Genomic DNA, 11991 nt, shown 5'->3' on the forward strand with positions numbered 1-11991 from the left:
CCAGCCAAGACAAATATAACGTTGCCTTACAATGTTGATAAAACATTTTTAAAACGTTACAGAAATACATATAACTTTTAAAAACTATCAGTACTTCAACTTAGTTTGATTTATTTAATTGATATAACCCTTTAAAAAAATGTTTAACAAGACTCAACTGCAGTATATTGAATTATGATAATCATTTTGTAAGTTAAGGACAATGATTTCATGCTTCTAAATTACTGGAAATCATCTTACATCATTTTTAAAACATCTTTGATACAAAAAAAGAGTAAAAGTCTATTTTTAACTTAACAATATTTTAAACAATGGAATTCATTTCATTTGCTTGTGGGCATACATGCTCCGCTCTGAGAATTAAATTCCCACTTTCAATGTGTTTACGGAGAGTTATGATGGAATGACACAGCGGGATACTATGGCCAAGACTCATACAGCCGATCCTGTAGTTATGCAATTTCCTCGCGATTTGATATTCTGTGTAGGTCAAAGTTTTGGAAAACCCGAGCCATTCTTGTTACACAGAGTCTGAGAGCTGGTGAACAGTCGGTTAAAGTGAGTATAATTTTGTAGTTAATATTAATTTTTATTTCTTGTAAATGCCAGCATCGATATGTAAATGATTCATTCTGTATATTTAGCAATAATTTTGTAAATTTATGTTTCATGTTCAAATCTTTCTTTTTCAGAAAAAAGGGGGAAAGAAGTCGATTCAAAAAGATGAATTTCCATCAGATTCCGAATAATATTATATGAACTGATTTTTCCAAAAATACAAATTTTATTTGCAAAGAAGACTTGTTTATTTTATTTTATTACGGTTCAGGTTTTTAAACATATTCACAGTATATAAAAACATTGGTGAAAGGGTTTGAAAACATTTATCAAAATTGTTGGAAGAATGTATATAATCTTGTAAAATTGAATTTTAAATGCTCTCAAATGGTTTCTATAAATGTTCTTTTAAAACGTTTCTTCTAAATGTTCTCAAATGGTTTCTTAGAAATGTTCTCAAAACATTTCTTCTAAATGTTCTCAAATGGTTTCATAGAAATGTTCTCAAAACGCTTCTTCTAAATGTTATGAAAACGTTTCTTGGGAATGTTTACAAAACATTGCAGTACAATGTTTTCAAAAAATGTTATGCCAACGTTTTAAAAAACCATACAAATCACGTTATAATAACGTTTTAGAAAATGTTTTCATAACATTTTCACAATGTTTTTACAACGTTTTAATAGCGTTGTTGTGCTACCTGGGAAACAGTTTGGTAAACTACGAGCATAATATATATATATATATATATATATATATATATATATATATATATATGCATTATTTAACTCTTGCAACGTTTCACAAATTTCATAATCAGTTCTCATTCTTTGGCTATTGAAACTGGACGTTACAGAAAAACACATGTAAATGAGAGAAAATGTACTGTCTGCAAGTCTGGCTGTGTAGAAGATGAATTACATTTTGTATTTGACTGTATAGCATACTGTCTCCTAGCAAAATCATTCATAAAGAGTCCATGAACACTTTGTGCAAGAATTTTGAAAACCTGTGTGGTAGGGAAAAGTTTATCTGGCTTATGAGCAGCGAATGTGACAGTGTTATTGAAAATTTTGCTAAATACACACACACACACACACACATATACACACTTTAACTGCTCATTATTGAGAAAAGTTGATTTATCATCAACTTGTAATTTTGGATAATCACTTTTGATTTATGTATATGAACTTTGTATTCTTTGTATGCCTTCTGGGCCCAAAATTGGAAATAAATTACTTACGCCATAAAGGATCAATCCCTTTTCTACATTATACAGTACTGTTATGCATGTATTAGTACACTGTACATGTACTAGCATGTATGTTTGCAACGGAACAATATATATTCGCAAAAAAAAACTTAACTTAGGGTGACAAACTCAGTCCGACCTTTTTGAAGCCTGTCCCAACTTCTTCACTGCGCTTGTAATTTAAGCAGTGAAATAGTTAGGGCTCGTTCTAAGTCTAAGTCAGATCACCGACAAACTCTGAATGGAGTCGGCCGCGGAGCATAGGAAGTGCATATCCCATCCTAACATGTTGGGGGAAAACTTTTCTAAATTGAATATCATATATATTTGGAACATCTCCATTCATTATAAATGCATTACTAACAAATAAATACCATATCAAATACATAATCTGCGCTAGCTCCATTTAAAAATGATTATTAGATTGTGCAATGTATTGATTACAATAGCCATTAGAACAAACCCGTAAACCTTGAACATTCAGAAGGAGTAGGGGGGTGGGGGGGGGGGGCAAGCATATTGGAGTTTTCTTAACCTTCAGGAAACTCCTTCTAATATTGGAGCAGAATTCTGATGGTTACAGGCATACAAAGCCATAATCATTCGGTATGTGTCGTACTCCACAGACCTGTGTATATAGTATAGCTTTATATCCATATATCTCTGTTCATACTACACAGACCTGTGTATATAGTATAGCTTTATATCCATATATCTCTGTTCGTACTCCACAGACCTGTGTATATAGTATAGCTTTAAATCCATATATCTCTGTTCGTACTACACAGACCTGTGTATATAGTATAGCTTTATATCCATATATCTCTGTTCGTACTCCACAGACCTGTGTATATAGTATAGCTTTAAATCCATATATCTCTGTTCGTACTCCACAGACCTGTGTATATAGTATAGCTTTATATCCATATATCTCTGTTCGTACTCCACAGACCTGTGTATATAGTATAGCTTTAAATCCATACATCTCTGTTCGTACTACACAGACCTGTGTATATAGTATAGCTTTAAATCCATATATCTCTGTTCGTACTCCACAGACCTGTGTATATAGTATAGCTTTAAATCCATATATCTCTGTTCGTACTCCACAGACCTGTGTATATAGTATAGCTTTATATCCATATATCTCTGTTCGTACTCCACAGACCTGTGTATATAGTATAGCTTTAAATCCATACATCTCTGTTCGTACTCCACAGACCTGTGTATATAGTATAGCTTTATATCCATATATCTCTGTTCGTACTGCACAGACCTGTGTATATAGTATAGCTTTATATCCATATATCTCTGTTCGTACTACACAGACCTGTGTATATAGTATAGCTTTATATCCATATATCTCTGTTCGTACTACACAGACCTGTGTATATAGTATAGCTTTATATCCATATATCTCTGTTCGTACTCCACAGACCTGTGTATATAGTATAGCTTTAAATCCATATATCTCTGTTCGTACTGCACAGACCTGTGTATATAGTATAGCTTTATATCCATATATCTCTGTTCGTACTCCACAGACCTGTGTATATAGTATAGCTTTATATCCATATATCTCTGTTCGTACTCCACAGACCTGTGTATATAGTATAGCTTTATATCCATACATCTCTGTTCGTACAACACAGACCTGTGTATATAGTATAGCTTTATATCCATATATCTCTGTTCGTACTCCACAGACCTGTGTATATAGTATAGCTTTATATCCAAACACCGATGTTAGTCCTTAGCTTTATATCCGAATATTGCTGTTCGTACTGCACAGGCCTGTGTATTCTGCAGGACATGTGCGTATCCACATGTCTATATGGAGCGCCAAATTAATATAAACCCAAATAATCGAAGATACAAAGTAGATATATTTAATCATTTTAAGATAGATCATCAATTCATTTGATGCACACAACAATCGTTAAAGAACTTAAAATACTGCTGATTAACAACAACAAACAAACAACACGCTATGTACACATTCAATTTAAGAGAGCAATGATACAATTAATGCGCGCATCAATTCAATTAATGTGCGCAATAATTGAATGTTTGCTCTCTTCAATTAAATTAATGATATCATTAATTCAATTGATGCAGGCAATTATTATTTTAGAAAGAGAGAGAGAGAGAGAGAGAGAGAGAGAGAGAGAGAGAGAGAGAGAGAGAGCGAGAGAGAGAGAGAGAGCAGCTATCTAATTAGAGATCTATATCTACAATGAAATTAATGATTTTTTTCATTGAATGTTTGCTCTTTTTAAAAGAATCCATGCGCAAATTAATTACTTATGCAATATCTTTGTAAACAATTAAAGGTATATCTGCCATTGAATGAAAGCAATCATCAAATCATTTATATCAGCTCTAATACCACCACATTGATCCACCACATTGATGCGTTAACATAACTTTACAGGACAGTAGCGTTCATAGTGTTCAGAAAAAAATAATGGTTATACAAACAGAAAAAGGATTGTATAATCCATACTACGTTTCAATGTTAGAAACTCTACAAATTTCTAATAAAAAAAAAAGGGGGGGGGTATAGTTTGTGTGCAGTGGGCCCTTCCCAGATTATAGCTGTTTCTACAAATATAACATCACTGTGATACGCCCAGTACTGTTATATACACGTTTTATACCATTGATTTTATATTAACAGCGATGACAATGGGCTTTTTTTTTTTATGAATGAGAGTATTGTAGTTGAAGGACACTTTATACATCTCTGTATATATTGAAGTCTATAGACTATAGAATAGGATGAACATGCACATAGACATGTAGATACAGAAGTTTAATCTATAGACGGGAAATGATGAATTCTAACACTTGAAGATTTTAATGACATTACCTTAATATTCTATTAGACGTAAAACTGTATCCAAACCCTGAAATAAAATCATGTCATTTTTCTTAATGGGCACTTTGTTTTAGTCGCTGGCGGTAGTGCAGCAAACAAGATCTTAATCTAAGCTTAAATATGTTATGAATAATTTATATGCTTTAAAAATAATCTTTGATTTCAAAAATATCAAATGTGATTAAAATCATTCAAATTTGGTATTTGGTTCAATTACATAGGATTAGAAAATGAGAGTATTTGAATTTGGTTTTTAGATACCCAGCATATATTTCTTTTTTTAATATTCTTCTTTTGTTAGAAAATATTATTATCAAGGTTAGGTTTATATATATATATATATATATATATATATATATATATATATATATATATATGAGTGTGTATTATCCGAGAGAGCCCCGAGATAAATGAGCAGCTAGGACCCTCGTCCCTCCGCGACAGAGACCATCCTGTATGCTATCTGATCAGTATAACATACATCGATACATATACCACAGACTAGTTGGCTATGTAATCATTTTAATGCATCGTTATGAAAATCCCCTCGTGACTGTTTTAATTTTTCTGTGGGACTATTGCAAGTTAGACATTAGATAATGCTATAGAACAGACAGACAAACACATTAAGATTCATTTTGTGAATGACCAGATCACTAGTCCTATCAGACAGGGAAAATTGCTTTTTACGAAGCATTGCGACAGAGACGGGAGTGTACTTCTCCCTGGGAATAATCCACGGAGTACAAACGCTCACGATATCTAACGGAAATGCAGATCAGTACTTGACTTTAGTGGGAAACATAAATTTGTATGAAATTTGTTCGTAGCACTACGTTAAGTAGTTGAAACATTTCTATATTGATATCACCTTTACGTGTTTCACAGACAAGAAGTGCTTGGCTGTGTTCAAGTTCACAGCAGCCTAGGTCTATTGAACTCACTGTATGAATTCATGCTCGTAGCAGCTTAACACTTGCTAATTGTCCCTATGTAGGGGTAATCTACGTAGCCTCTACAATCTTGAACCTAGCCCTGTATTCCATATTCGTCGTTGTTTAGAATTTTAAAACAACACTTGCTACAAATAAACTTAACCACTCTAACCCCACATGATGAATTTTTACGATGTGTGCAATACCGATTTTGCAATGCAGCAATGCCGATTTCACGATATGGCAATACCGATTTCACGATATGGCAATGCCGATTTCACGATATGGCAATGCCGATTTCACGATATGGCAATACCGATTTCACGATTTGATTTGGCAATCCCGATTTCATGATATGGCAATATCGATTTTGCAGATTTTACGATGTTGAAAGAGGGACGACACTTCAAACCCGTATGGAATTACCGTTGGTCCGAAACTGTGGAACAGTTTACCGGCTGAAATAAGACAGTCCAAATCTTTACAAACTTTTAAAGCCAAATTGAAAACACATTTGTTTATAGACAGTTTTAATGTACATGTTTTTAGTTTAGTATATGTAGAGTGGGTTTGCATGTATATGATGCATTGTTTATTCTTTTAAAGCTTTTTATATTATACATGTACAACGCCATTGAATACTTTGTGTAAAAGTAGGCGTTAAATCAAATAAAAACAGTTTCAGTTTCATTGTATGAAAAAATTCTCGATTGAGACGTTAAACAATAGACAAACAAACCACTAACCAAATACTGTATGTCTTTTATACAATGCTTCCCTATTATTCTTATATATATATATATATATATTCATAAAAAAAATTGTAAACTGTTCACATTAACATTTTGTCATTTGCACAAGTTTTTATCTTTTTTATCATAATGTTTTACGAAAACGTGTGATTTTCTGATATTGACATATACTTCTGTTAAAGTATCTTTGACATCTTTAAAAGATGGCAGCATACACATTTTCTTTGCTTATTAATTAGATAAAACTATACTGAGTGAAAATTAATACAGACTTTCCACTTTCAGCCATTAATATTGACAAGTCACATGAGGATGGAGCTATCGTTAGAGTAACGAATTGGCTACAGCATTCTATTATTATACGTATATGTAGCATATCCACTGTAGATTAATTCTAGAATTGATTGCGGTAAACAGGATATGACAGTGTCTTTGCAGGAGCCGATCAGGCACTACGTGATTGGTTTGGTGTGTCAATGATCCTGACATTATTATATATCTTTGATAACAGTGAAGTATGAATAGGAAGGCGTAGCAGGAAAAAGAAATGAGTTGCAATTATCTAGCACAATACCAAAGCTTTGATTGCAACACGAACACTTGTTTCAAACATTGTTTACAGTCTAAATTCTGCTGACATTTATTTAGCAGAGAGATTGTCGCCATTGTGGAAGTAATTCTTTTTAATACGACAAGTAGGAGAGCGATGGAAAGTTATAAACAGTTAACATTTTTGTCAAAACCCAGGTACAAATATTACAAATGTCACCAATTGACATTTGCGATTTGACGATTGAATTTTGATTTGCGTTCAACAGCCTGCAAATTGGTCATTGTCTTTTACGGAATAGTATCGAATTTTATTTCCAGATATTTTTGTTGACACAGCGCCTGTCTATTACATCTTAACAGAAGTTATGATTGCAATAAAAGCGCAAGACTTGATGATTATATTTTCAAACATCTGTTTCCACTGTTAAATTGATTCAATCTTTGCATGGCTGTTGTACGACAAAATCGCACCATTTATTTCTTATTTTGGACCCACCCCCCACCCCCCAGTAAAAATTCACGTAGAGTCTTTACATGATAACTATTACATCGTATATACGACTCAATACAGCAAGCTCCAAGACCATTCACTGTGAATAGACTTAAGTCAAACATAAGAATATAGCCTTGCTTTGATGTAGAGTATGATGTTCAATTTTATTCGTACACCATGTTCAACCATAAGTATTTGAAAATATTTTACACCTTTCATTATTTTGCCAACAACGAACTTCCGGACAATGTAAACCCTTAAAACTGCTTTGTCTTAAAGAATCATATGTCGTCACTATGGACAATCATAATCATGTCGTCACACTGAACAATCATGTGATGTCATGACCACATATATAATGATATATTGGGTGATTGTGGAGAGGTGTAGGAAGACGGAGGACGGGCGGGGCATGTGTTCCCCACTTTTCAAGAGGGGACATAACGTTGTATGTACCCCTCGCGCAACTTTATAAAATAACATCGGTTATGTAATCATAATTGAAATTGATGTAGATTTAGATAAGGCACGGTTTGTTATCATTATAGTTGCTTAACTTGAAGTATATTCATTTTTTTCCTTCATCTAATTCTTATTCCGTACTACGGATTATTAGGTTTTCTCTATAACTGACTTTTCAATGTTTCCGGGTTTTCACAAACATAGTTGAATGCCAAGAGAAAATTGACAGGGTAGAATTCTGAATGGAGGAAGGCAGTGCTGCTGTGACAGGGTAGAATTCTGAATGGAGGAAGGCAGTGCTGCTGTGACAGGGTAGACTTCTGAATGGAGGAAGGCAGCGCTACTGTGTTTCGTTGCTATTTCTGTATATGTAGCTGTTCAATGAACACGGATTCTTCCTTGTCATGTCAATATGAAGCCGCTTCTTTCACTGGTCACATTGTTAGGCATTTACTTACGGACGACACAAAGTTCTTCCTGATCAAAAATAGAATGAATGCTAGGATAAGAGAAGGCGTAGCGGTAATCTACTGACGATGAACAACAGAGTTACTCAACACGAGGCTTCATTGCATACTCTAAATCGAACGGTGACGTATTGTGTCTCACTTGTGTGCTTATTCCGAGAAACATAAACGACCAATAAAGTTGCTGTCAGAACCCTATTCTAATTTGAGAGACGCATGTGAAGACCCGAAGCACAAATTGTCCGTGAGAGTGTCAGTTGTTCTCCATGGTCCATTTGACGTGGGACATCCTTTAACGTCCCATCCAACGGACATAAATGTTAAAAATACATAAACAGGTTAAAAAGGGAGGGGTGTGTCATTTCGTGTATATAAACAACTGTATTATAAAAGTTTACAAGAATTTCCCTAAAAATCGCATTCTTGTAAATATTGTATAATGTAATGATTGTCAATATTTGTAAAAAGTTCTTTCATTGATTGCACATTATCAATAAGTCTATTTTGTATGAGTGAAAAAGTATTACCTTCTAAAAGAATGTTATGTATAGTTAATGGGCAGTCACAAGATATGCATTCAGGCTGAAGTTCTCTGTTTAGTAAGTAAAATGGGTTAATTTTGAATGTCCGATGCGTATTCTTGAAATAATAACTTCGTCTTGGCGTTTCATTACGATGTTATACGATTTGTTTACTTTGTTTTGAATAGAATAAAGTTTACTTGTGTCACAGAAATCCCAATAGATTTGCCAAAGAGAGTTTGCATACAGTTTTATGAAATATTTCAAATCAGTGTAGGGAATTTAGAAGCGTACACTATTATCTTGAAGTGCATGTTTTGCCGCTTTGTCCACTTTGGTGTTGCCATGGATACTGATGTGACTTGGGATCCAGCAAAACTGAACTAATTTACCTTGTTTAGTTAAAAGATAGTACCGGTTTAAAATATCTAAAATATATGGATGATCACTATTCATGTTATTTATTGACTGTAGACATGTTAGGGAGTCTGAGAATATAATAAAATGTTCGTCATTAGAAATTTTAATGTTTAAGTCGTGCAGACAAAATGTCGTTTGTGGTAACTCCAGCAGCAGTGACTTTATTTTGGTCTTTTGAATCATCTGTATAGATATCAATTGTAGATTGTTTGTATTGTTTTATTTCGAATAATTTTTGCTTGAAAATAGAGGAATTTGTTTCAGATTATTTTATATTCAGAAAGTGATGTGTCTACCTTGGGTTTTAGTAATTTCCATGGTGGTATTTCAGACATTGATGAGGGTTTTACGATATCCAAAGGCATATTACGTTAATAAATAGTGAAGTTAATTCGTACCTGGAGAGAATCTCTATATAATGTGCATTAAGAATAATAAATTTATAAATGATAAAGAAATAATAAATATTAAAAATCATACATATATATTATATGGGCACTATAAAATTAAAGTATGATAATAAGATATAAACAAACATTTCAAATGAAAAAGAACAAGAATAAATAAACAATGTAGACCAACTAAAAAAAGCCCACACCAAAAACAAAGAATAAGCAGCCTGGGAAATGGAATCAACATCAGACATCCCCGTACTGATCTTGTCTAGTGTAGACGTGTAAACACAGAATCAACATCAGACATCCCCGTACTGATCTTGTCTAGTGTAGATGTGTAAACAACATAGAATCAACATCAGACATCCCCGTACTGATCTTGTCTAGTGTACACGTGTAAACAACACAGAATCAACATCAGACATCCCCGTACTGATCATGTCTAGTGTAGACGTGTAAACACAGAATCAACATCAGACATCCCCGTACTGATCATGTCTAGTGTAGATGTGTAAACAACATAGAATCAACATCAGACATCCCCGTACTGATCTTGTCTAGTGTAGACGTGTAAACACAGAATCAACATCAGACATCCCCGTACTGATCATGTCTAGTGTAGATGTGTAAACAACATAGAATCAACATCAGACATCCCCGTACTGATCTTGTCTAGTGTAGATGTGTAAACAACATAGAATCAACATCAGACATCCCCGTACTGATCTTGTCTAGTGTACACGTGTAAACAACACAGAATCAACATCAGACATCCCCGTACTGATCATGTCTAGTGTAGACGTGTAAACACAGAATCAACATCAGACATCCCCGTACTGATCATGTCTAGTGTAGATGTGTAAACAACATAGAATCAACATCAGACATCCCCGTACTGATCATGTCTAGTGTAGACGTGTAAACACAGAATCAACATCAGACATCCCCGTACTGATCATGTCTAGTGTAGATGTGTAAACAACATAGAATCAACATCAGACATCCCCGTACTGATCATGTCTAGTGTAGACGTGTAAACACAGAATAAACATCAGACATCCCCGTACTGATCTTGTCTAGTGTAGATGTGTAAACAACATAGAATCAACATCAGACATCCCCGTACTGATCTTGTCTAGTGTACACGTGTAAACAACACAGAATCAGCATCAGACATCCCTGTACTGATCATGTGTAGTGTAGATGTGTAAACAACATAGAATCAACATCAGACATCCCCGTACTGATCATGTCTAGTGTAGACGTGTAAACACAGAATCAACATCATACATCCCCGTACTGATCTTGTCTAGTGTAGATGTGTAAACAACATAGAATCAACATCAGACATCCCCGTACTGATCTTGTCTAGTGTAGACGTGTAGACAACATAGAATCAACATCAGACATCCCCGTACTGATCTTGTCTAGTGTACACGTGTAAACAACACAGAATCAAATCAGACATCCCTGTACTGATCATGTCTAGTGTAGACGTGTAAACAACATAGAATCAACATCAGACATCCCCGTACTGATCATGTCTAGTGTAGACGTGTAAACAACATAGAATCAACATCAGACATCCCCGTACTGATCTTGTCTAGTGTAGATGTGTAAACAACACAGAATCAACATCAGACATCCCTGTACTGATCATGTCTAGTGTAGACGTGTAAACAACACAGAATCAACATCAAACATCCCTGTACTGATCATGTCTAGTGTAGACGTGTAAACAACATAGAATCAACATCAGACATCCCCGTACTGATCATGTCTAGTGTAGACGTGTAAACAACATAGAATCAACATCAGACATCCCCGTACTGATCATGTCTAGTGTAGACGTGTAAAAAACACAGAATCAACATCAGACATCCCCGTACTGATCATGTCTAGTGTAGATGTGTAAACAACATAGAATCAACATCAGACATCCCCGTACTGATCATGTCTTGTGTAGGTGTGTAAACAACATAGAATCAACATCAGACATCCCCGTACTGATCATGTCTAGTGTAGACGTGTAAAAAACACAGAATCAACATCAGACATCCCTGTACTGATCATGTCTAGTGTAGATGTGTAAACAACATAGAATCAACATCAGACATCCCCGTACTGATCTTGTCTAGTGTAGATGTGTAAACAACATAGAATCAACATCAGACATCCCCGTACTGATCATGTCTAGTGTACACGTGTAAACAACATAGAATCAACATCAGACATCCCCGTACTGATCATGTCTAGTGTAGACGTGTAAACAACATAGAATCAACATCAGACATCCCCGT

This window comes from Ostrea edulis, chromosome 2 (genome assembly GCF_947568905.1).
Source record: "Ostrea edulis chromosome 2, xbOstEdul1.1, whole genome shotgun sequence".
NCBI lineage: Eukaryota > Metazoa > Mollusca > Bivalvia > Ostreida > Ostreidae > Ostrea > Ostrea edulis.